This window comes from Tiliqua scincoides, chromosome 8 (assembly GCF_035046505.1).
Source record: "Tiliqua scincoides isolate rTilSci1 chromosome 8, rTilSci1.hap2, whole genome shotgun sequence".
In the NCBI taxonomy this organism is placed as follows: domain Eukaryota; kingdom Metazoa; phylum Chordata; class Lepidosauria; order Squamata; family Scincidae; genus Tiliqua; species Tiliqua scincoides.
This window is the reverse complement of record NC_089828.1, coordinates 55,249,096-55,274,475: the sequence shown is the minus strand read 5'-3', so window position 1 is coordinate 55,274,475 and position 25,380 is coordinate 55,249,096. Positions and strand designations below refer to the sequence as shown.

General features: G+C 46.0%; 1 protein-coding gene and 1 pseudogene across 2 annotated transcripts in view; one reads left to right on the top strand and one right to left on the bottom strand.

Moving 5' to 3' along the window:
• The window catches only part of AUTS2 (activator of transcription and developmental regulator AUTS2), a 656,992-nt gene that overhangs the window by 512,620 nt on the left and 118,992 nt on the right, over positions 1–25,380 (top strand). The window lies entirely within an intron of this gene.
• Positions 21,397–21,516, bottom strand: LOC136659479 (5S ribosomal RNA; annotated as a pseudogene).

Genomic DNA, 25,380 nt, shown 5'->3' with positions numbered 1-25,380 from the left:
CATATTGTAAGCAACAGATTCTCAAATTAATTTTGGCTTAACCAGAGTTAGTGTGTTGGTTGTCCATGTAGCTCAGGAGCATCTATGCACATATGCTTTGTGTATTTTTATGTTCTAATACAGGAGTTCCCAGACTGTGGGTTGTGACCCACTGGTGGTCACAGGTCCGTGCAAGGTGGGTTACAGGTTGGGCCCTTCCACCTGCCCTTGCTCCCAAACGGCTCCAACCTCACCCTATGAAAAAAGAAAATCAAATATTGCCAAGCCAGTGCATTTATTTCCAATTCAGATGTGTCCTCATTTTTTCCTCTTCTCTGATAGAGAATTGGACCTGAATATGCCAATAAAGGTTACTGACGAGAGAGAAAGAGAATTGGACTTCCACCAAGCCGCTTCTCTCTAAGACATCTGCTGCATTAAAACCTGCCTTTCAGTGGGACTTCTTTCTTTGATAGGTTACAAAGATAAGGACTGACTTTATCTTCCCCTCTCAGGTGAGCAACTCTAAATGTCAATTTAGGCTTGATAAAAGGCTTGACTTTTATCAGCAATGGCTGAGCAATTATAATAGAATGCACCACCAAAACACCATAGCAAATGAGGTCTCTTAAGTGGAATATATTTTGCAACACTTGTTGTTTATCATTCCACAAGTAACTCCTTTTTATAGTGGCAAGATCACATAAAACACAAATGAAGGGCCTCTTTACACGTGGACTTTGGCCATTGGGCATTGAATTATCTGATAGCATTTATTCCTTCAAAGATTTTTACACCCAAACCTGTTATTTTCCTCTGAGAAAATCCCTTGTGTTACTCAGGCTTAACTGCCAACTGTTGTTTTAGTTAGAAGAGGGAATTGATTTCATTTTTCATTACACCCATTAATGTGACACAGGATAAATTTACAACCTTGTATATTATCTTGTTTTTTTAAAATTCCTATCCATACATCAACCCGAGAACAAATTGTTTTCCAGTTACTGGTGGGCAAAGGATTTACTTCCTGTTAGCAAAGAAATCTCAAACAGTGCTAAGTGAGGAACCCACACTTTAGCATTCTAGTGGGTCCTCCTTATCTCTGGATTTGCAACCCACAGATTTGACCCACTGCTGATTAAGAACTCGTAGGGCCCAATCCTAAAGGGCCCTAGTGCCGGCACTGAGCTCCAGTGCCAGTGCTGGGTGACATAAATGTACCATAAAGCATGTCTGCAGCACCCTCGGAGTAGAGAGCGTGGCCATCATCAGGCAGTGCTGGGCTGGGAATGGGGAAGCCGCAGCTGTGCAACTCATGGAGAAAGCAGCTCCATGGCACTTCTGCGGGCAGGTTGAGATCCAATGGTCTGTGGCTGAGCTGCACACGGCCTGCCGGTGGGAATACTCAGCTGGGTGCCAACTTCGGCTCTGCCCCCTCCAAACCTTGGCACCCTTGAGCACTGGGAAGGATAGGATTGGGCTATTAATCAGTTGTGAGTGATAGTGTTGGCCACTTGCTTTTTGATGGTTACCAATTTGTTGGGTGACATGTACTGTGTTATGAATGAATGACTTTCATTCATTGCACTGCATTTAATTCACTGCCACTGCATTTAAGCTGTGCATATGATAGTGTCATTTATTCTGTGTGGTCTGGTACGGGAGAGGTTCATCATGGGAGTGACGCAGTGTGTGCTTTCATCGGGAGAGGCAAACCCTAGTGACACCTCTGGTGCCTGCTCCTCCCCTTCCCAGTCTGACTTGGTAGTGCAAGGGGAGAAACAGAACAGCCTCTAGTTCTGGGAGTCCATAAAGTGGAATCCAGCAAACACGAACTGGAGGGACAGTCAAGGAATGGAAGGAGAGTGGGAGAGGAATCCCTTCTCACCATCAGCACTTGAGCGCTCTTTCCTGGCTGTTGCTTTCAGAGAACTGGGTCAGCTTCGCTGCGGTCCATGCACAGAAGTCAAGCTTCAGCATGAGGGCTGTGGAAGGGGGGAGTTGGCAGGAGAAGTTCAAGCTGCATGGCGCCTTCATTAAAGTGGTGAGACCCAGACAGATGAGCAGTCTCTGGTTGTGTTGCCTTCCTCTCTTCCCCATCTGCTTGCTGCGGTTTTAATTAAATCTACTGAGATCTTTTCCTTTCCTTTTGTGGAGATGGAGGGGGGAGAGGCCTGTGTTGCTGGCTCCCTGAAATGGGAAATCCAGCCAATCTGTGCCAGTGTCCACTCAACCCGGCTCTGCGCTACCAGCCACTAATGAGCTGATGCAAGGGGGGAGTCAGTGCCCACTTTCCTCTCCATCCGCTATCAGTGGATAATTAGAAGCAGGAGACCAAAGCGGTCCAGGCCTTACTTTCCACCCCCTCGCACATCTGTACTACACACACACAAAACAAACTAATGAGTGATGCCACACACGGTTGTCTTGTTAATAGAAATGACAGGTTTCAAGTCACCTTAAAGCGGGCTGCCTGATGCTTGTCTGTCTGATCAGGGGTTTTCAGTTGGCACCTGACATTTCCAATACAGTGGCTCATGCGCGAGCCTTCTCGCTGAATGCTGTCACACGGCAGGGTCTCTCTTCTCTTCATTTGCTCGGAGGGTGTCTGGTGATGCTATTAAGGCTGGGACGGGAATGACAGTTAACTGCGGGCCTGTCAGTCTTGCTTCAGATGTCAGCACATCCTTAAACCCATTAGGAGCGCATTGCCGGCAACTTCACAAATAACCAGCTGTAATACACTCTCCCGAACTCGGCTTTTTTTTTGCGTCCAAAGATAGCATCTGAAAAGGACTTTCCTTTCATGCTCCTTGGGCCTCATTCACTTTGTGTTGAAGGACTTTCCTTTAGGGGGACGTGAAGTGGAAGATAACCGCCCTCCAAAGAGACATCTCTCAAATACACAATTAAAAAAAGAAGATGCAGCAAATCTTCTGTTTAAATTTCTATGTTGAACATATGAAGCTGCCTTATACTGAGTTGGACGTTGGTTTTTCTAGCCCACAGTTGTCTACTCTGATTGACAGGGGCTCTCCAAGAAGTAGAAGGAAATCTTTCCCAGTCCACACTAACATAAACTGCCTTGGGAAAACTGCATGCCCCAGGACTCCTAGTTCCTGGGATGCTCCCAGAATAATGTTCCTGAGATCCCTCTAAACTACAGGCTGATTGGAATCTTCTTCATGCAATGCTTGTGGTCTGACACTGAGCCATGGCCTCTTCAAAACAGAATCACAAAGCTGCCTTATCCATTTGTGCTGTTGTATGTACTCTGATTTTGAAAGTGCTTAGCTTTCTTTTTAACACACAACTCCAGATGAAGCAAGTGAATCTGCCTTTTTCTGAGTTGGGCCCTTGGCCCATGTGACCCAGTTTTGTCTGACTGGCAACAACTCTCTGAGGTGCCGATAGGTCTCTTTTCCAGCCCTTTGTCTAGCAATCCTATATTGAAGATGGCAGGGACATTCTTCATGTAAAAACAGGTGCGTTGCCTTCTGAGCTACTGCTCAAAGAACACTTTGCGGGTTGGTTAATTCATAACCCTGCCATTTATTTGTGTCTCTACAGTTTAACCCCTGGTGGATGCGGCCACAATGAATGTGAAGTCCATAAATATCTGGCACTATCTTATATCGAATCGGATCATTGGTTCATTGCTGGTCTAAAGCTCTCCAAGAATACCAGTGGGGATCTTCCTTTGCTCTCTTGAACCCCAGGTCCCTCAAATGGAGATGCCTGGGATCAAAGCTAGGATTTCTCCAAAGCAGGTGCTGTCCTACAGAGTTACAGTCCCCTTTCCTGGTGGACTGTGGTTTTTCTTCTCCAACAGATCACTCTAACTTTGGAGATTAGAGGGTCGGATCCAGAATAAAGACTGTGGCCTGATACTGCTCATTTTAGAAATTTACCATGAGCACCTGGAGGAAGAAGAAAAAAAAAAACTGTCAGGCACAGAGAACATGGCATGAATTTTTCAAAGCCTGGAGTGCTGCAACTGCGCAAGAACATTATGGTCTTTGGCACCTTCTGGCAAATGGGGCCATCCATTAACATTAGGCTTACAAGACGGAGGGCTGAAGGGAGTTTTAAATTCAGCAGCTTGGCAGCTTGGGTATCAATTAAAGTTGGGTTATTTTCATATGTCACTGTGCTGACCCCATGGAAACAGGAGAACTGTGATGGAATCCAGGTGCCTCCCTGACCCTACTCTATGCAAATTGGCCGAGGCCGAAAGGACTTTTAAAAGGCCCCTGGAATGCCAATGTGGAGAAGTGTGGAAAGCCTCTGCACAATTGACATTCTGCGGGGGGGGGGGGGCCTTTCCCCACTAATCCTCTCACTAAGCAGGCATAACTTTCTTGATCTTGTTTCTTCAGCAAGGCGGTGCGGGTCAAAAGGGCATTTGCCTTTAGCTGAAAAGAAGGGGATTTCTACAGCCGGGTAGGAGATTGATAGGCACTCGTGGGGTGGCCTTGGAGCCGACTCCAAGGCTGCAGAGAAAAGGAGCCACGGAGGCAGGAATCTTGGTCACCTCTCCTCTGTTGATTACTAAGCAACTTCTGGTCAAACTAGACATTAAGCCAGTGGTTCCCAAATCTACCATGGTCATGGAGCCCTTTTTTCATGGTGGCCTCTTCTTCCCAGCTCTAGCAGGCAACCCCATTTTTGGATTGGGCAAGATCTTGTGTGATCCAAGATGGCCGTGCCCATCTCCCTACCTTCCTGGGTGCCACCATCTTGGATTCAAGATGCATCTTGGCTGCACCTGGGAGACCCAGGAAGAAGAGGATTCCAAGGACATCCTGTGTTGGTCTTTTAAGTTTACCTGCAGCACCGCAGCTACTGTGCTTGTTTCTTTTTCAGTCAACAGGAGCTGGATCAGGCTGTGCATGAATCAGGACCATGGGGCAAAGGGAAGGGGGTTTAACTCCCCTTTCATGCATTTGCTTCAGAATGAAAGCTTCCATTGGCATTGAAGATGCCCCCCCCCCTCAAAGAAGGGATGCAATCCCATCTCCTACAAGGTTCACTTCTGAGCTCAGAGTGAGCCTCTGGATGTGACCAGAAGTCTGGAGCAAACCCTTCAGTCACATCCGGGAGGTCCTCTGAGGCCTTCCAGTCTCAGGCCTGGCACCCATGGATACTGAAAACCATGGATGCTGAGTGTGTGGATAAGGGGGGCCCACTGTACTTCTTTCTTACCCATTTACCTGGCACTCAAGAGGTAAAGTGCAGGATATAAAGAGGTTCTATTTCCTCCACACTTAATTGTTCTGACATGATCCACGGGGTCAGATGCAGTGGCTACTAGGTTTTGTAGTCTTTGCAATCTCATATCAGATGGCAAACCAATTTCATCTGGTAAAAATGGACTCATGACCATGTTAGCATGTGCTCAGAGTCTATATATTCAAGCATTTGCCTAACACTAGGACCAATTTAAAGCATTTCTGCCCTGGGGGCTGCATGTCACAGGCGCATTGATGGTGGAGGAAAAAAAGGTTCTGGCACTCTTGAAAACAAGTTGTGTTCATTATTAGTCTGCCAGCTTGATTAACTCTAAACTGTTTATGCATTAAAATGACAAGAGTTTTGCCTGGCCCTCAAAGAAATCTGGGAACCCGTTGATGACGTATTTCTCAAAAGGGGCATTGTATGTCCAACCTCTTCCACATCCACTAGGAGTTGTTTTAAAACGACTCCCCAGCGAGTTTAAGAAAATGTTTGTCTGCGTGTCTCATTCGCTTTTTTGCCTGCATTTCTGAGTTTAAGGATCATGGAAGATTTTTTTAAAGCTGCGATTTAAAGGCGTTTTCAATGTTTTGACCTGTGGAAAGGTGGGGAAACTTCTATTCCATACTATTGCATTTAAAAAGTGAACAGTCACCCCCCCCCCTCAAAAAAAAAACCCAAACTTAAATCCCTGCAGTACTGCACATGTGTATTGGAATTGAGGAAGATCTGGCGAGGACGTAGATGTGGTGTCAGCAGTGGCCCCTTTAAGGGTAAGGCCTGGGCATCCAGCAGAGTGTGCTGCACAGCTGCAGCCGCTTGAAGGCAATAGGGCCCTCAGGCATAAAAGCACCTGCTGAAGGGAGAGTGGTGTGGGTAGCAGAAGGAGGAAAGTTTGAGGAAGGACAGACTGGAGAAATGGACTAAGGAATTGATGGCTAATGGACTGCTGATGGACTGATTGGTGAATGGACTTGGGAGACTGCTGGAACAGACTGCTGGAGACACTGGAGTTTAGTGTGTGGCTGCCATGCCCAAGACCTGCTGAGGACCAAGGGTCTGCTGTAGTGGTGGGAAGCTGCTGGCAGGAGAGAGGACCTCTGAAGGTTGAACAGGCGAGCTACCCTGGAGGTGGGGTCCAGCAGGACTGCAAGGCAGAACCAGGGTCATTCTTGGGTAAAAAAGGGGTGCTAATTAGCTAAATGTGGGCATAATTCTCCAGGCAGTGCTTGGATTGGGATTTGGCAGAACAACATGTAGAGCACAAATAGCTACAAACAGCCTCATTTTGATCTAGGTCTGATATAGGATTTCTTGTACCCTTTCCTTTTTCTTTAGTGATAACTCAGGGCCCAATCCTATCCAGCTTTCCAGCACTGATGCAGTGGCAAGGCAGCCGCAGGGTAAGCAAGCCAATGTTCTCATACCCTGAAGAGGACTCTGTGACTGCCTCCCCACCACAGGATGCAGTGCAGACCCCTTTGGCACAGCTGCGCCGGCCCCGGAACATTGGAATGGACTGGACCCTCAGCTGCTTCACACTGTTTGCCTGCAGTGGCGTCACTAGGGTTTCTGTGACCTGGTGCAGGAGGCGAGCGCATCACCCCCCAAGATGGACCTCCTCCCATGCAGTGGGCATGGCATTGCCCCAGGTAGTGGACATGGTGATGCACTATTGCCCCACCCACTGGGTTTTTGGCAGTAACTTTGGGTAAAAGAGAGCTATTTCAACGTGGTCTGTTTCCTTGCATTCTGCATGGAATTACACATTGAACGATATATAACATGATGGTATTATTCAAAAGTACCAAGATTTTAAGAATTGTGGCCCGCAAAGGTGTCACCCCCCCCATGCACATCACCTGGTGTGGCCTGCACCCCCCGCACCCCCTAGCAACATTACTATTTGCCTGGCAGCTAATTTCCTGCAAGGGGGCTTTCCCCCCAGGGTCCTAGAGCAGGGGTGTCAAACATAAGGCCTGCGGACCAGATATGGCCCCCCAGAATCCATTTGTCCAGTCCCTGCTTTAATTGGGCCCTCCCAGCATATTAATAGGGCTCTCCCATATCTTGAAATTAAGAACAAGATTTGCACATTTTCTCTTCTGTCATTTGCAGCGAATGAGTTTCTATATGAGAACAAAGCGCTTATTTCTGGCTGCCGTCTGCTTGATGATGTCACTGCTTGATGATGTCGTCTGCTTGATGGTGTCACTTCCTGCATAATGATGTTACTTCAGGCCCTCAGCAGGCACCATGATGGCTAACTTTGGCACACGTATGAAACATGTTTGACACCGCTGTCTGAGAGAGGAGATATTTTCTCTAGCCCTGGTGTCCAACAGAAGTTATGTAAGGAGCAGCAGAGAGCTGGAGAGGGTGTTCGCACTGCATTGATTTATTGATTTTAAAGATCTGTACCCCACCTGTAAGGTCAGGATAGATAGCAACAGTAATTGAAACACAATAACAAAAACTAAGTCAGGGAGCACCTGTACTGAGCTAGGTGTCTCAGTAGCCCCGCTTGGTATCCTGTGGGTTTTCAATCCAGACCAGCCATTTTCAACCACTGTGCTGTGGCACACTGGTGTGCCACGAGTGGTCCACAGGTGTGCCACAGGAATTTGGGAGCTCCTGAGAGGCAGTTTGTTTTCCCCCAAATACCGCAGTCTGAAGAGGCCCTGAAGATCTTTGTTAGGAGAGACAAGATCTTCATCGGTGCAGGTATCTGGGAAACTGAAAGCCCGACCGGGGGGGCTTCCTTCTCAGAGGAATCTAACTGTTTGTGACAGTATTGGGGGAGGTGCGGGGTTCTGCAATCAAGCTGCTGGCTCCGTGCTGAGATGCCATATGGAGGGGGGGGGAAGCGTGAAGTGTAAAGTTTAAGCTGGAAATTTAAGATAAGCAAGTGTTAATATTGTCCCCGGCTCTGATTGACTGATTTGGCTAAAAGCCCTGGATATATTGGAGGCGTTAAGGAGAGACTTTTTAAGGAGGTTGAAAGTGCTCTTTTTCTCTGTCGTGGAATAAATTGGTGGTGGATTATAATTATAACTATAACTTGGGTGTGAACTAAAATCCAGAATCATTCTTGGACTTAATTGGGTATAAATACAATTCTCATTAGATTTGCAAGAGCTTTGTTTTCTCTGCACCAGAGATGGTGAGACTGTTTTCTTGCATTTTGTTTCTCTCTCCGTTAACCGCACTGGACTGTTATCTGCAAGAGGTATGTAAGGAATTCGGATGGCAGAGTAATAATGATGTGGTGGAAGTGAGTAGAATAATATGTTGTGGACATCTAGTGGACTAGAGAGAAATTGCAAAGTAGACTCTGTTCCAGAAATGTGGATACAGAAAATCTTGATTAATAGGGAGAGATTGCTTGCTATGGAGCAACAACAGCTGAATCGGTCCTTGCAGATTCAAGCCAGTCTGGAGACTCTTTCCCAACAGATAGATGTCTGTAAGGAACAATTGGAAGTTGTGAAGAAACAAGCAGAAGATAAACAAGGGAGTGAAAAAGTGGACAAGGAGGAAAATCAACAGGATGATCAACAGAACAAAGAAGAGGCGCTGATGGAGATCAAGAAAGATAAGATGGACGGAGTAACAGGGGTGCACAAATAGCAAAATTTGTTGGAACAAGAAGGAGAAAATATATCCCAGTTAACTGGAAGAATGAACACACCCTATATAAGAAAGTGTGGATCTATCAGATTCTGTTATAGAGATAAATTATTACAGGTATTACAGGAGGAAAAATGGAAAGTAAGAAAGAAAAAGAACCCTGAGGGGTAATCTGAGGGTTAAAGAAAATGGGAGGATTTATTCAGCTAATTACAATGGCCCAAATTTATATAAAGAAAGAAAAAAAAGAATACATATGAAATTGATAATTATGAATTAGAATGTATTCAAAAAATATAGCTGGAAATGTAAACGTGTGGAAGAATTGTTTTATATGTGGTTATTATGTCAAAGAAAAAAAGGTGTAATTGAAAAAAGTTGAAATAGCTGAGGTGATAATTTTGGTAATTCGATTATTTTGTTTTAATATTAATAAGCACGTGAAGTTAGTTTACGCTTGGTAGAAAGTGAATATTTAGAAAATATAGTGTAGGGCATTAGGGAAAATTATTGTATATTATATAAATAAATGGATAAATCAATAAGAGGTACAAATAGATGAGTAAATAGATTAGGAGATATATTATGATTTATTATGATTTATTATTATTATTATTATTATTATTAATTTTAATATTATTATTATTAACAGTATTTATATACTGCTTTTCAACTAAAAGTTCACAAAGCGGTTTACAGAGAAAAATCAAATAACCAATTAGTAATGGGATGTGGTATTTAGCACTCCTAAATGTGTGTTATGAGTTTGTATGTTTGTGTGTGTTATTTTTTAAAAAATAATTTAAAAAAAGGAATTTGGGGGAAGGTCATTTATTAATAGGGCAAATGGGAGATGTGAGACCCACTGTCAGCTTGGTGTGCCTTGTCAATTGTCAACAACCTGGTGGTGTGCCTTGACCATTTTAGTGCCTTGTCAGTGTGCCGTGAGATGAAAAAGACTGAAAATTGCTGATCTAAACAGAGGCTGTAGCTTTTTCCTCTGATGCTCCCTAAAAGTAGGAACACTCCTGTTCTGATAATGGCAGACACTTCTTGCTTTCCTTCTACTTTGCTGCTTCCACTGCTTTCCAAAGGTTTCATGAAATTCATTGTACTGTTGGTGGTCTGCTGCTAATGAAAATTCCCTCGTCTTCCATGACAAGGCATCGAAATAGGCGCCTTTCGCAGGAGCAGTGTTCAATAGGAACCCAGGGACCGATTGGGCAGCCGAGTTCAGACATATTGATCACACACTCGCACAACAGGGAAATGCGAAGGTTCTTTGCTAATCACGGAAGAAGTATATTTTGTTATTAAAAAAGCTACAATTCCCCAACATTCTGTAGCCACAGAAATACCTAGTTTAATATGGTTGCCTTTATTAGGCAATTATTATTGGGTAATCACCAGGCATTGGGCATTGGGCATCACCTGGCAGGACAAAGTTCCAAACAACACAGTCCTGGAACATGCTGGAATCCCTAGCATGTATGCACTGCTGAAACAGAGAGGCCTGCATTGGCTCGGTCATGTTGTGAGAATGGATGATGGCCGGTTCCCAAAGGATCTCTTCTATGGAGAACTCGTGCAAGGAAAGCGCCCTACAGGTAGACCACAGCTGCAATACAAGGACATCTGCAAGAGGGATCTGAAGGCCTTAGGAGTGGACCTCAACAGGTGGGAAACCCTGGCCTCTGAGCGGCCCGCTTGGAGGCAGGCTGTGCAGCATGGCTTTCCCAGTTTGAAGAGACACTTGGCCAGCAGTCTGAGGCAAAGAAGCAAAGAAGGAAGGCCCATAGCCAGGGAGACAGACCAGGGACAGGCTGCACTTGCTCCCAGTGTGGAAGGGATTGTCACTCCTGAATCAGCCTTTTCAGCCACACCAGTCGCTGTTCCAGAACCACCATTCAGAGCGCGATACCAGAGTCTTTCGAGACTGAAGGTTACCTATTACCTATTACTTTATTGGGGCTGTGGATGCAGAAGTAATAACAAGAGAGGTCATAGGAAATGTGGGCACTTCCATTTGGGGATCAAGGGAATTGCGGATGCTTCTTGGGGGGTCTTGAGTTTTTCATTCCAGTGAAGTCCTGCTTTGTATCCTTCCAAAGTCAGATATAAAGCAAGTAGGGCTATTTTTAATAGAGGGCCTTCCTCTGTTTTCCACTCTCTTTAAGGAATGGATGTCTACAAGCAAATGGTGTAGTGGTTAGAGCAGTGGACTAGAATCAGTGAAAAGACCAGAATCCAAATCCCAAAATCAGCCTTGCAGAAGATCTCAAGTTCAACCCTTGGCATCACCATGTAGAGCTGAGAAAAGGCCCTTGCCTGAATCCCTGGAGTGGCTACCAACCAGTGTTGGCAATTGTGAGTTTAGTGGTCCAAGGGTCACTCTCACCTGTGCTTCTAGGTTTGTAAAAACTGTGAGATGGACCGAAAGATGGCTGCTCAACCTGTCACCATCACCTCCCCCCCCTCTCCATTTCATCCTCCCCCCAACTGCAAGGGGCCCAAAAGAAACTTTTTTGGTGTTGCTCTCATACCCACAACAATATTATCTGGTGAGATTTGCACCTCCCTGGTGATGCCACTGGGCTAGAGAAAGACAATGGCAGACTCAGTGCGAAGGGCACCCCAAATCTGCCCTCTGACAGTCCAATCCTTGTAAGTCCCATTAGAGTCAATGAGCCTTACTCCCAGATAAGTGTGCATAGGATTGCAGCCTTACTCTCCCCCCCCTGCCCCCGGCCATCTACCAGTGATGCAAGCCACATCAGATTGCCTCATGGCTGGGCCAGCCGAGGAGATGGGCTCAGAGCACCTGTTTTGCATGCAGAAGGTCCCAGCAGTGACACAGCTAGAGGGGGTGCAAAGCACTAAGTTTTGCAGGGAGCTTCACTGTGCCATGCAAACAACCCCTCCCCTACAAAGCCATTCTTGCTGGTGGGAGCAAAACAGAGGTGTACGCTCCAAAGGGGAGGCTCCAAAATGGCTCTGATGGGCAGGGAGAGGGGCCGCTTGCATGTTGCAGTGAGACTCCCTGGAAAACTTAGTGCTTTGCATCCTCTCTAGCTACACCACTGGGTCCCAGTCCAGTTAGGGCAAGACTCTAGTTGGTGGCTCACGACTGCTACTACCTGCCAGGGTATATCGTGCTGAATAACATAGCTCAAGGGCCTGACTCAGGATAAGGCATCTTCACGGGTGTTATTTCAATGAGCTCAGTTTGTCTTCATTAATAACACATAAGGGCTGAGATTCACAGTTTCTTTTTGTCATGGCTTAAGCCATGTTATAGCTTTGTCATAACAAAGGAGGGTTATTCGGAGCGACTTCCATAAACGCAAAAAGGTGTCTTTAGTTGAGCCGTTAAAAAAAAAAATTTACACTCCAGATAAAACACACAAAAACAAGCCTGTCTCTTCCTCCAATCCCCCCCAGTTCACAGCTTTTCCCCTGCTTCGCTTCCCCCCCCCGCTAAGAAGTAAAATTGTGGCAAAGATCCAATTTCTTAATGAAAGGGGCCCCTCCTGGATGGAAACCACTTTTTCACATCGCGATAAATAATGAGCAACCTTTTTCGATAACAAATTCAGTCGTGGAAATACGGCCTGCGTAAACAGCGTCGTCTTATAATTCAATAGAGGCACTTCCTATATTACTCGTTTACATTAATTTTTAAAACTAATCTTGTTCGGCCTGTGGGGGGACATATATTTTTCTTGCTTCCTCCCCCCACCCCATTGTTGCCTTTGCCACAGCTGTGTTTTATTTTTGATGTCCTGGAGTTCATTTGCACATTTTTTTTTAAAACCACTGCTTGACAATGTTCTCTCTAATTGTTCAGTCTGAGACCAGAGACTTGTTTTTAAGAGGAGAGAAAAGGAGCTTTTGGGTTTTGGAACATTTTGTGCTTCCTATTGGTTCCACACAAAGCATGGTTTGAAACACAACCAAAAAGCACCAAGGCTGGTTCCGGGTTTGAAGGGGTACTTGACCATCTGCTGGACCCTGGCCTACACTGAAGGGCCCCACCTACAGTTTCTGGGGAACTGACTTTGGCAGTAGTCACAATAGTCTTTGTAGCAGCCACCATTGTGCCCCTGATATAGCACCATTCCAAGGCGCAGTGGGGAAAAAATGGTGGCTGCAATGGCAGCTGCTATTTTTACCCACAGTTAAAAAAAACCCCAGTGCTCTGGACCAATGCTACGTTAGGGTCATTGTGGAGGAAAAGTGATTGGCCACTGGAATATTCCAAAAAATAGCACTGGCAAGGAACTTGGTGGACCTGACCTTCTTCTGTACCCTTTGGGTCGCTTTTTAACACACTTTTACAATACTAAAAATTCATTTCCTGTTTACAGCGGTTCCCAAATGTACCTGGGTCACGACAGCCCCGCAGCCACTTCTTGCTGGCTGAGCTTGGTGCTGCCATCTTAGATCTTATGAGATATGAGAAATGTGCCCTCTCATAAGATGGCAACAGCAAAATCTTGCAAGATTTGGTGAGTGCAAGATGGCGGCGCCCAAGTCTTGTGAAATGTGGGCATGGCCATCTTGGATCTCACAAGATTTTATGAGAATCAAGACAGTGGTGCCCAGGAGAACTGGCAGGAGGAGTGATCAGGCCCTGTGAATGTTCCGCAACACCAAGGGAAGCCCTGAAGGATTTGCAGGAAGGAGCAATGTAAGAAACTGCATTATTCTTTCCAGTTTTTGGAGGGGAGGGAGGGAGCAAGCAGGTGGGCAACAAGTCAGGGGTGGTATCAGGTAGTAGATCCGATTGGGTCATCCCATTAAATGTCACTGCTATGAGTACTATGAATGGTCTTCATGAGACAGATGAATGATTACTGCAAGGTAGCTTCTCACTACTGCGTTAGAAGTGTCTTGAAAAATAAGCCTGTACACCAGTGCTGTTTAACCAATGTGCCACAGCACATTGGTGTGCTATGAATGGTTCAGAGGTGTGCAATGAGAGTTTGGGGGAGGGCTGTTTATTAGTAAGGCCATTGGGGGATGTGAGCCTCCCACTTGCAGCATGGTGTGCCTTGTCAATTGTCAAAAAGTTGACTGTGCACCTTGGCAATTTTAGCGCCTTGTTCGTGTGCCATGGGATGAAATAGGTTGGAAATGGCTGCTGTGTGCTCTGGTGCAGTCTTGGCCTACAGGAACTGCCAAGACAAAACTTGCGTGTGCCGTGAATGTAGGTGCCCACCTGGGTTTGTAACTTGTGAGTTTCCGAATCTCATCGCTGCCATCAGCACTTAAGGTGGAGCTGTTCTCAGCTGGGCTTCCACCATTAAAGAACAGAGCACCATGCTGGGCCAATCACAAAAAGCCTGCGCCGGCCTTTGCTGAAAACTCACTGATGACTAATCTCTGCTCTATGGCAAGTCTCCTACACAGTGGTTTGGCTCAGAGGGAGCCTGGAGTTCAGACCTACTGTGGTTAAATTCCAACTATTCATTTTGTGTTAAAGAAGGCTAAAGAACTTTGAACACTAATCACTCCTTTGACGACATATTTCGGACCAGACTTACAAAAGCCGTAACTCTTGAAAGAAGAAAAACACTTCGATGCGTTCACAGTTGACATTTGGACTAGGTCAAGGTGATCGGTCTCTTTGGGTCCAGCTTAAGTCCTCTTCCCTAGGGTTTATGGGCTGTTAATTCAGCAATGGTACTGACAGCACAATCCTAACTTACACTTGAACAGGCCTGCGCTGTATCCTGTGCAAGTTTCAGGCCGGCTGAGGCTCCGCCCAAGGCAAGGGGATAAAATTCCCCTTACCCCTGAGAGAGCCACAGCGGCCCCAATGGGTTTACTCAGATCTGCGCCACCTGAAGGGGTGGTGCAGATCGAAGCAGCTGCCTGGAACTGTGCCACACCACCGGGAACGGGGCTAGAATCTGGCACAACTTTTTAAACCCTTCCATGATGAGCTGCACCTGCCAAAATTTCCTTATCTATACAAGGGTTTAAGGTATAGGCAATGTGTCCTATTTGGTCACCCTGGTTCTAGCCCAGTAGTAACCTGAGCATTACCAGCTAGACCAATTTATACACGATCCCAGCTAATTACAATCTTTGGTGCTATCTCTAGTCATAACAACAGTGAGGGCAACCCTGCTTCAATAATCTAGAAGAGTGACTTTCAACGTTTTTTTCTCACTGACCTCTATGGTCTTCTCTTCTTGTGATGTCACTTCCAGCTTCTGGGGGACTTTTCTGGGTTCTGCGGCTCTGTTTCTAGCGCAACTGTCTGTAATAACGAATTGTCTGCCCCTCTTCCTCCGCCGGCAGAGAAGAGGGAGAGAAAAATCATTGCAACAGACAGCCGCCCTAGAAACAACTGCAGAACTGCAAGTTTTTCAGCAATTTTCAACCACCGTGCTCCAAACTTCCACAGCACACCTGCGGACCTTTCGTGGCGCTCCAACGTGCCGCAGCCCACCGGCTGAAAATTGTACTGAGCTAGAAGGTACAGAGTTGACATTCAGCGGATGGAGAGGTGTGGAACTTGTAGCCTTTCTGAGAGCTTCCTCTTGCCCACCCTTTTGCTGTGGCAGCTCAACATTTTTAAAAGCCATTTCTGCCCAGTGTTGCATATACGCAACAGGGATCAAATGCGTACACCTGTGGGCTGGGCAGAAGTGGGTTAATCTGGTATCTACCAATTCTTTTTTTCTGACGTGCATTTCCATCCAGTGGTAACACTCAAGCAGGGACTCTATCTAGTGGGGGGAAATTGCTTGATATGAAAGGTTGCTTCCTCCCAGCATCTTCTGCATGGCTTTGTTCTCTCCTCTCACACAACCACCCCCTCCATCTCCACCACCCTCCTTCAGCTTCTATCTAGACATTTCTCCAGCTTTTTCTTTAGGGCGTAAAAAAAAAAAAAACATGGAAAAGAGATCCTTCAGTTTGGAGATCTGAGCTTGTCCGCCTGGGCGACGTCCTTGTTGTATCAATAAGAGGCGCTTGTATCCGCGGGAAAAGATGAAGCCGCTTTGAAATATTTGTCAAACACACTGTATTGCCTCCAGAACCCGTTCCAAGTAGTTCCTACGGAGACATCGACAGGTACAGAGAAGGAGGGAGGGAAAGAGAGTGTGTGGAGGGGGAAGGAATCGCCGGGTGCAAAAAAAATTGAAAGCTTTTCCGGACTGTGGAAAGGACATGGTTTTCTTGTATAGTGACAAGGATGGTAGTTGGTAAGTGTGCTAGTCTGTGGCGTACAGCAGTGGCTGTATGGCTCCGTTTTGCTCCCCCTGCTGGGATTGGCTCTGAAGGGAGGGGCTGCTTGCCTGTCTTGCTGCCAGCCTGAGTGCTTCTCCCCCCTCCAGCTATGCCACCATGTGGCAGCAAACATTACAGAGTCTCCGAGACACCTGAAAGACAGTCATTGTAACTTTGTATGCAAAAGGTCTCGGGTTCTTCAAACTCTGAAAAGCTGCTACCAGTCAGTGGAGACAGTGAGGAACCAGAAAGACAAATGGCCTGACTGTGTGTAAAACAGCATCTTCTTCGGCATAAACTTTGGTGGATTAGAGTCACCCTTCTCTCTTGTCATTATCCCCCTGCAGTTGGTAATTAGAGAGAAAGAGAGAGAGAGAGAGAGACTGCCGCTAAACCTGGAGGGTTTGCATAGCCATAACAACTAATAACTATCGATACACCAGTCAAGCCCCTTTTAAAACTATCCAAACTAGTAGTTGTTGGCATCCTTCAGTCTCAGAAGACTATGGTATCGCGCTCTGAATGGTGGTTCTGGAACAGAGTGTCATCTCCAGTGTGCGAAGCCTGGGTAAAGTAGATATGGAGGATAGACTGTTTCCCATGCAGCAATTCCCCCCTCTCCACGTTGCTGAAATGGTCCAATGAAAAGGCAGAGGCCAATACGGTTGGTTCCAGCAGCGTCAGAGGAGTTGCCAGAACGTGACTGTGTTCAGCCATGAACTGCCTCAGGGACTCTGGCTCTGGATTTTGCCTCAAGGTTGACTCCTGAAGCCTTTTCCACAACTGGATGTAGCCACAAGGCAGTGGAGGTTTGGGATCAGAGTTTTCCTTCTCTCAGATGAGCTGCCTTCCCAGGCTATCAAGTCCCATCTACCCGGTGGCTGTTTAGTCGCCTCTTACAACAAGTACAGCCAAACTGAGGGCCTATTCTTACCCCCAGCCCCCAACACCATATCTAGTGATAGTGAGTTCCATCGGCAAATGACTCAGAGCAGTGGTTCTCACACATACCGGGACCCACTTTTTATCTGTCAGAATCTTTCAGGACCCACCGGAAGTGATGTCATGACTGGAAGTCCATCATCAAGCAGGAAAATGTTTAACAATCCCAGGCTGCAATCCTTCCCACACTTACCCAGGAGTAAGTCCCATTAGTATCATTCTTAAAATAATATGCATAGCACCTTGTTAAAAGTACAGGTCTGTAACGTTTTCCCAAATGCAGTCACATACTATGGTAGCATCAAGTCTAATATACGAGACTTGATTAAAAAGAAAGACTCGTATTAAAAATAAAATATTGAAATAAATGGGGACCCACCTGAAATTGGCTTGCGACCCACCTAGTGGGTCCCGACCCACAGTTTGAGGTTGAAACTTAGAGGTTCCCAAACTGTGCATCATGATGTAACACAGGTGTAACAAGTCCCAGGGGTGTCGCAGGATGCATGCTGACCAAGCCGCTCGAAGGCGCAATCAGGACAGACCACGGAGCAGAGGGTCTGCTCTGTGGGCTGCACATCATTTTACTGACTTTTTTGAGACTCTCCCACTCACCCTGGCCCATTTTACACTGATTTTAGGGTCGTCTGAGGTTGCGGAACCTGGAAGAAAGTGCCGATAACACCATCATGTTACATGCCATTGACACTTACTTTCCGGTTCTGCAGCTGGTACCAGCAGAGGGAGGGCATTGTGTTGCTGGTAAGCTTGGGAACCCTTGGACTAAAAATAATGATGGTTAGTGATTAAGTGCTTCCTTTTGTCCTAAATCTCCTGCCAATTATTTTTAGTGAGTGACCCCTGATTCTAGCTTTGTAAACAAAGAGAAACATGCATCTCTCTCTCTCTCTCTCTCTCTCTCTCTCTCTCTCTCTCTCTCTCTCTCCACCCTATGCATCATTTTATATGCCTCAGCCATATCCCCTTTTTTCCCTACACTAAAAATTCTCAAGCAAGGCTTTCTTTCGGTTTTCTAAAGGGTGGCCAATCAGTGGGGTTTGGGTAGATTGCTCAGGTCTAGTGCTCAGCATTATCCCAAGAGAGAGAGAGAGAGAGAGAGAGAGAGAGAGAGAGTCTGTGTGGCAAAGCAAATTAGCACAAAGCTGATTTAGCCAAAGCTCAGAGCACAACCGTTCTCAACCAGCGGAGGGACAGAGGCTGTTCAGGTTTCCCCACTACTGTCCTAGGGATTTAGACATCTCTTGCCCGGTGGAAAGTGAGAATAATGCGAGGCGTCCTTTCAATGGCTTTTGGGTGATGATCAACCAGCAAGGCAAGACCCTTGGATGTCACCTTTTGTGCCCGGGGATTATTGACATAACAGCCACCCTCTGATTTCTGGAAATTCTCCGAGAGGCATCGGCAGAGAGAATCCGTAAGCAAAGCACCGAGGGCTGGAAATGCACCCCTGGAGAGGGTTCGTTCTGGCTGCCAGCTTCTGGAGCAAGACATAAGTGTTCTTTGTACAAGTGGTGGGTTTTTATTTATTTATTCATTTATTTATTCTTTTTTTTCATTTTTCATGACGCTCTCTTCTCTGGCTCTAGCGGGATCTTTTTCTCCAGATGTGGAACTTTGCGTCAGCTTCAGAACGGAGTGAATTTGGTGCTATTTTTTGGGATATCTTTTTCCCCCCTTTTCCTTTTTCCCAACTCCTACCCTTGGATGTCATGACACCTCCCTTGATTGGTTCGGTGGTGTGTCCATTAGTCAGCGTGTGTGAATGACGGTGGAACCTGTTGAGGGATGCCCAGTCTTAGCCAAACAGATCTCCTCTTGAAGTCCTGAGAAGCAAGAAGGTAACAGGGGTGGATTTTTGCAATGCATTCTTTTTTCCCCCAGGTATTACGCCTTGGCCTGACGCAAGGAGGAGGGGGCTGTTGGAACTGAATATGATGGTCTCGTGTATTTGTAAGCGCAATCTCGCTTAGTGCTAAGTAATTAAGAAGCAGGATAACTTGGTAGCAATTAAGAGTTAAGTAATAAAAGGAAGTCTATTGTCCTAATTGAGTGGAATTAGTGGTGGCACTAGAAACATTGGAGATGCATTAAGGTTCTTCACTTTTAATTAAGTGCACGGCGTTTGTTTCATGAGGTTTGCAGCAGAGGGGGGAGCTGTTACACAAGGCCCATTTTCTGTGTGAAGAACTTTACTGTCGGAAAAGAATAACCCCAAACCAAAGAAGCTACACTGGTGGCGCAAGCTGGATTTGAACATCATTCCATTTTCAGATAACATCGAACCTGAGGATACAAGACAGACCACTTACAGTGATGTAGCCCTCTTCTTTTAAAAGGAGTGAGATGCATGCAAGTAAAAACATATTAAGCTATCTTATCTTGAATATCTTTTGGCCTGTCTATCTTGGTGCTGTATACACTCAGGGACAGCAGGATTTAAAGCAGGGGACATTCCCATCATAGCTGCAACGGCTTTGAGGAAGTGAACCCTGGACCTTCTGTAGACCAAGCAGGCACTTGGCCATTGAGCTATGGCCTCTCTGCAGGCATATTAGACATGTTCCCTTAGGAGGAACTAATGGCACTTTGGTAACCCTTCAGAGGAACCGGTGTGAGGGTTGTAGTGTTAGTACATGACAGGGAAACTCACTCTCCAGGGCCATTGTAGGATCAGACACTTTGATCCCTTTGGTACTTGTGATCTGGGCTCAGTGGTGTGTACAACTGCGGTGTCATCCAATGTGTGAACTACACATTGGATCACAAGTGTGAGTAAGTGTGAACCAATGTTCCAAAGGGGAAATGGGCACAAGAGCAGCAAAAGGTCAAATCTAAGTTGTGCATTTTGTGATATCAGATGCCCTTCCGCACGGAATCCTCTCGTGCTTGATTTCGAGGGCCAAGCGCAAATTGAAGGGGAGCCAAGAAGTGTTTTTGATGTACCATTGACATTAATTATCAATGTAATGAAGTTGGCTGTTTCGGGAACCCAAGAAACACTCAGGAACGGAGCACTTGGTGCCGCATAGCAAGCGAACAACTCCGTTGTGTTGCTCTCCTTTGTTCCCATGTGTGCCGCTAAGCTATTTAACTCAACGAAAATGTAATGGAGGTGGAAAAAAAAAAGAAAGGTTTTTTTTTTCCATTTGGGTATCTTGTGAGGAAAAAAGGATTGCTTCCCTTGAGTGTTTAAGCTGTATCTGTTGATGGCTGAGAGAGATGAGTAATTTCAAGGGAGAAGCTTTGGAGTCGGAGAAGTGCTGGTGGGCGTGGAATTGCGAGAGGATTAAGTGTGCAATCAGTGGTGATACACCTAAAAGAGATGCTTGTCTCTCTTTCTGGCCCTATTATGCGCTGAAAGATGAGTTGCTCCTATTGCAGAAGAAGAATTGAAACATCTCTTCCAGAGAAACCGTCCCTGCACATGTCATCTAGTTAGCCATTTATGCAACATTTACTCTGCCATTTGACTTTGGAAAAACCTGGACATGCCTGACTGGGTGGGAGAGGGTCCAATTTTGGCGCATGCAGTTGAGGCTCAAAGTGCTCATGGTCAAAACAGGCTGGAGTCAGGTATTGGATCAGGAGGATGAGGATGAAGCGCTAGAGATCTGATCAGGTACTGGATCAGGTGGGTGAAGATCAAAGGGTCATGTATCAGACAGAGCAGGTCAGGTGAGACAAGGAACAGCGCAGCAAGCCTGTGTTTGGTCTCCTGTTTGGAAGGATGAGTTCTTCAGCCTGAAGCTTCTGTCAGCTTCTGTGGGTGCCTTAGGTCATCTGGTAAGGGTTAGCGCTGAAATGTTGATCACATGACAGGCAAAGTGAGATTCAGAGATCCTCCCATGGTAAAGCAGCTGAGCATTTTTAAGGGACACCAGATGCAATCATGTGAGCCAAAAAAAAAAATAATAATTAAAAATGTTCCCAACATCCCGCTGTAGGAGGCATGAGATTTAAGGGAATTGCACACTGAACTGGTGATGTGTGATACAACACAATTCTTAAACAAGAAATACAAAATCACTGGATATGTTATAAAATACATCAAAACATTTCCGAACTATAGAGTCGCGTCGCACCCATATCCACAAGGGATACATCAGCCTCCCTGTGGATGCCAAAACTATGCATAAAAGGGACCCCTAAACTTACTGTTGCACCAACCACCCATGTTGCATGTCTCTTTCTTTACAGCCTGTAATGGAACACTAGAGGAGTAATGTAGGAAGCAGTCAGCCGGAATGCTGGAGAAAGGAGTCTAAGAGAATGCTAACAGGAAGCATTCTGGCTTTCTCCCTGCTCTATGGTTGGCAACCTTCAGTCTGGAAACACTCTGGTAGAAGCCTACAGCACCCGGTATTCCCAGGCGGTCTCCCATTCAAGTACTAACCAGGCCTGACCCTGCTTAGCTTCCGAGATCAGATGAGATCGGGCATGTGCAGGGTAACAATTGCTGCTAGTGTTCTGACTTTCTGTATCTCCTCTAGCATTCCATAGGCTGCAAAGGCAGAGACATGGGTGCTTATTGGCACAGTAAAGGAAGACAGATAAGTCATGGGAGCTTGGGTGTGGAGAACCAATGGGTAAGTGAATCTGCCGATCCTGGATCCATGTACAGAATAAATAATAATAATAATAATAATAATAATAATAATAATAATAATAATAATAATAAACTTTATTTGTATCCCGCCCTTCTCCCTAAAGGGGCCCAGGGTGGCTACAGCAATGCAGCATTAATACAGTAATACAGCATTACTCTAAGTCAGTGGTTTTTAACCATTTTCATCTCACGGCACACTGGCAAGGCACTAAAACGGTCAAGGCACAGCATCAGGTTTTTGACAACTGACAAGGCACACCATGCTGCCAGTGGGGGGGCTCACATCTCCCACTGGCCCTACTAATTAATGACTTTCCCCCAAATTCCTGTGGCACACCTGTGGACCACTCACAGCACACCAGTGTGCCATGGCGCAGTGGTTGAAAATGGCTGCTCTAAGTTGTGTAAACAAGGGTGAGAGAGAGATGCTTTGAAAAAGCTACAGCTGTCTGTTGCAGGTTCTGTTTCCAATGCTTTCCTCTTCAGCCTCTGGTTAAGCAATCAGTAGCTGCTTCTATGGCTTCCAGGCACGGTTGTCTCTCGCAGATGCAACCAATGTGTTTTCCTTATCCGAGCAAAGCAGCAGAGTGATCATAGCAACTTCAAATGATTATCCCTGGCTAGTGAAGCCCTCATATAAAAAGATAAGTGAATGACTGAAGGATGAAAGCACATGTGGAACTACTGCAGGATGTTGGATCCATGGATTTTGCATGGAATCAATCAACAATCTAAGACCGTCGAATCTGCAAGGGAAGTTTGCTGAGTGGTTGCTCAAAAGAAGTGGTTGTAAGCAGTGGCATAGCTAGAGGGGGTGCAAAGCTTTAAGTTTTGCAAGCTGCCCCTCCCTCTTCCCATCGGAGCAGTTCCGGGCACTGGGAGCAAAACAGAGGTGAATGCAGGGAGGCGAATGTCTCTGTTTTGCTCACCCTGCCCGGAATGGCTCCGAAGGGAAGGGAGAAGGGCCACTTGCACGTCGTAGTGAGGCTCCCTGCAAAACTTAAAACTTTGCAACCCCTCTAGCTATGCCACTGGATGTAAGCAAGGTTAGCACAACCTTCCCAACAGCAGGTGGTGATGAACAGGTCAACAGGTGATGAACAGGTGAGTTCTACTGACTCACCATTGGTCCTTCTGCACACTGACTGCCAGCAGCTCTCCAGCTCGGACAAAACTCTTTTCCATTCAAGACTGAACCTAGGACCTTCTGCTTGCAATACAGGTGCTCTGCTACTCAGCTTCAGTTCCCACCCTACCAGGTGCCACACTAGCTTTGCTGAGCTATTTACAGTAAACAAGCAAATTCTTAACATAGGAATTGGCACTCAGCATGAGATAATCTCATGCTAGTTAGAATCTCACACCAAGTTGAACTGGGTTCAAATCCCCGTAGCCATGAAGCAGAGTGGGTGATTGTATGATGGTCACTCACTCTCTCTCAGCCTGTCCTACCTCACAAGGATTTTAGTGAGAACAACTTGGGAGGGAGATGCTGTACTGCCTTCTGAGCTCCTGGAATAACTACGCATAAATCAGCCATTTCAATGGCTTCCTTTACCATTTGCTGGTCATGACTGAGCTATGAACTTACATTGCTGGCTTGTCGCAGATAGGAGAAGCCCAAGGGTTTAATTGCCCCATAATATGGAAAATGATGAGAGGAGAATCAACACCAGTGTGCATCTATTTAGACTCTATTCCTCCAGAGTAATCTCCTGTGTCTCTGTCTCTAGGGGAGAGGAGGTGTTGATGCTAACTGCTTTGTTAGGGATCAAACATGGAATGTTTTGGTTCAGAGTCTAAAATTGCTTTCTACTCCCCACCGGTGCCAAAGTCTCAAGGTACTCTGAAATGCAATGTGTGTTTTGTTTCGAAGTGGTGGACGTCCCATGGCAATTACATGTTCCATTGTTGCCACCTGGGTCACCTCCATCTGGTTTAAAGTGATTTAGCAACAGGTATGCATGGTTGAATCAGTGAGGTGACATTTCCTCTATAGATTCTAATTGGTTGAAAGAAGGTGATTTGTTATCTGGCTTTTGTTCTGGTTGCTAACAGTTACCTCCAAGGTGGGATATGCAGACAACCTCTGCATAACCTCTGCAGACAACCTCTGCAGGGGAAGATTTTTGAAAATACTGGATGGGGTATCTGTGGATCCTATATCCACTGATTTAGTTAACCACGAATCCAGTCTGTGGGCCATTCTGCACGTGCCCCCTCCCCATGTGCCTCCTCGCCTCCGGAGGGTCCTCTGAGCTCAGCAGAGGCCATGGAGGGAGAAACTGGGAGTGATGTTTTTAATGCCTTATAAGGCATTAAAAGCATCACTTCCAGTTTCTCTGTGAAACCAGAAATTTTGTTATTTCTACTGCCAAGCTCAGTCTGAACCCACCAGAAGCTGTGAATGGATATCTGTGGCCTCTGCTGAGCTCAGAAGCCCCTTCAGAGGGGAAGTCCAGGGGGATCCAGGCCACACGGACCCAGTTTTGGCTAGCCACAGGGGGTTCCGAAACAGATCCCCCACAGATAAGGGGCACACCTGTACATTTCAAAAAGACAGATTCTTGAATATAAATGTAGCTGTCGTTGGGAAAAGACTGCACAGCTTGTGTGTCCACTAAGCAATTGCATCTTGACCTGTGGGTCCCCAAATGCCATGACTTCAGTCTCAGACCCTGGGGAGTTAGAAGCACTCATAGCACAACAGCTCAGAGCACAGACTCGGCATGCAAAAAAAATCCCAGGTTCATACTATGGCATCACCAGTTGGGGCTGGATGAACCAATGATCTGATTCACTAGATGGGAGTTTCCTGTGATTCAGAGGATGGACCCATTGACGGCCTTGGAAGAGCCTTTGCTTAGGTGGTACGTGTTGTCTGAGGATCTCGGTCTTTGTGCACAAAGGCAGAATTGGCAGCATGTAAGAGTAGGTCCAAACTGCAAAAAGATGTTGTCAGTGGTAGACATGTTTCCACGATAAGTGATTTTCTGTTCTTGGAAATGAAAGCATGGAAAAAACCCACAGCATATTTAGTAGAGGTGTGTGTGTGTGTGAAAGAGAGAGAGTCTCACAGTGGCCCACCAGATGACTCAGGTAGCACACTCGACAACAAGACACCTGTATCCTGTTGCATCTGGAATTCTGACATAGCCTTCTTCTAAAACCAGGAGTTTGCACATACCTGTAACCGGTGATGGACTGTTTTTCTGGAAATTTATCCAATTCCCTTTGAAAGGCATCGAGGCCAGACCCTATCACCACATCCAGTAGCAAGGAGTTCCACAGACTAATCACACACTGGGAAAAGAAATATTTTCTTTTGTCTGTTTTAACTCTCCCCCAACACTCAATATTCTTACGTTCTTGTGCAAGAGCCACTATTTTCCTTCTGCTTGAGGTCCTTTGAAATCCCCCTATAGTGGAGCATGTAACCAGATGTTGCATAATCTCAAGGAATTGATCTCAACATATAGGTTCTTATCTTTATTACGTTGTAATAAACTTTCATAACATCCAGGGAGATTTCCATTTAGCACAATACCCACTTACCACCAGGGCATCATTGAAACTCAGCTGCATTTCTGAAAAAAGGGGGGATTTTGTTATTCAAGGAGCATTTTTCACTTGAGTAAGGGTTGTATGGTATCACCTCCTCTGCTTAGAATTGGCACCAGAAGTCCACACAGGTGAATTTCAAAGAAAATTTAAGGACTGGG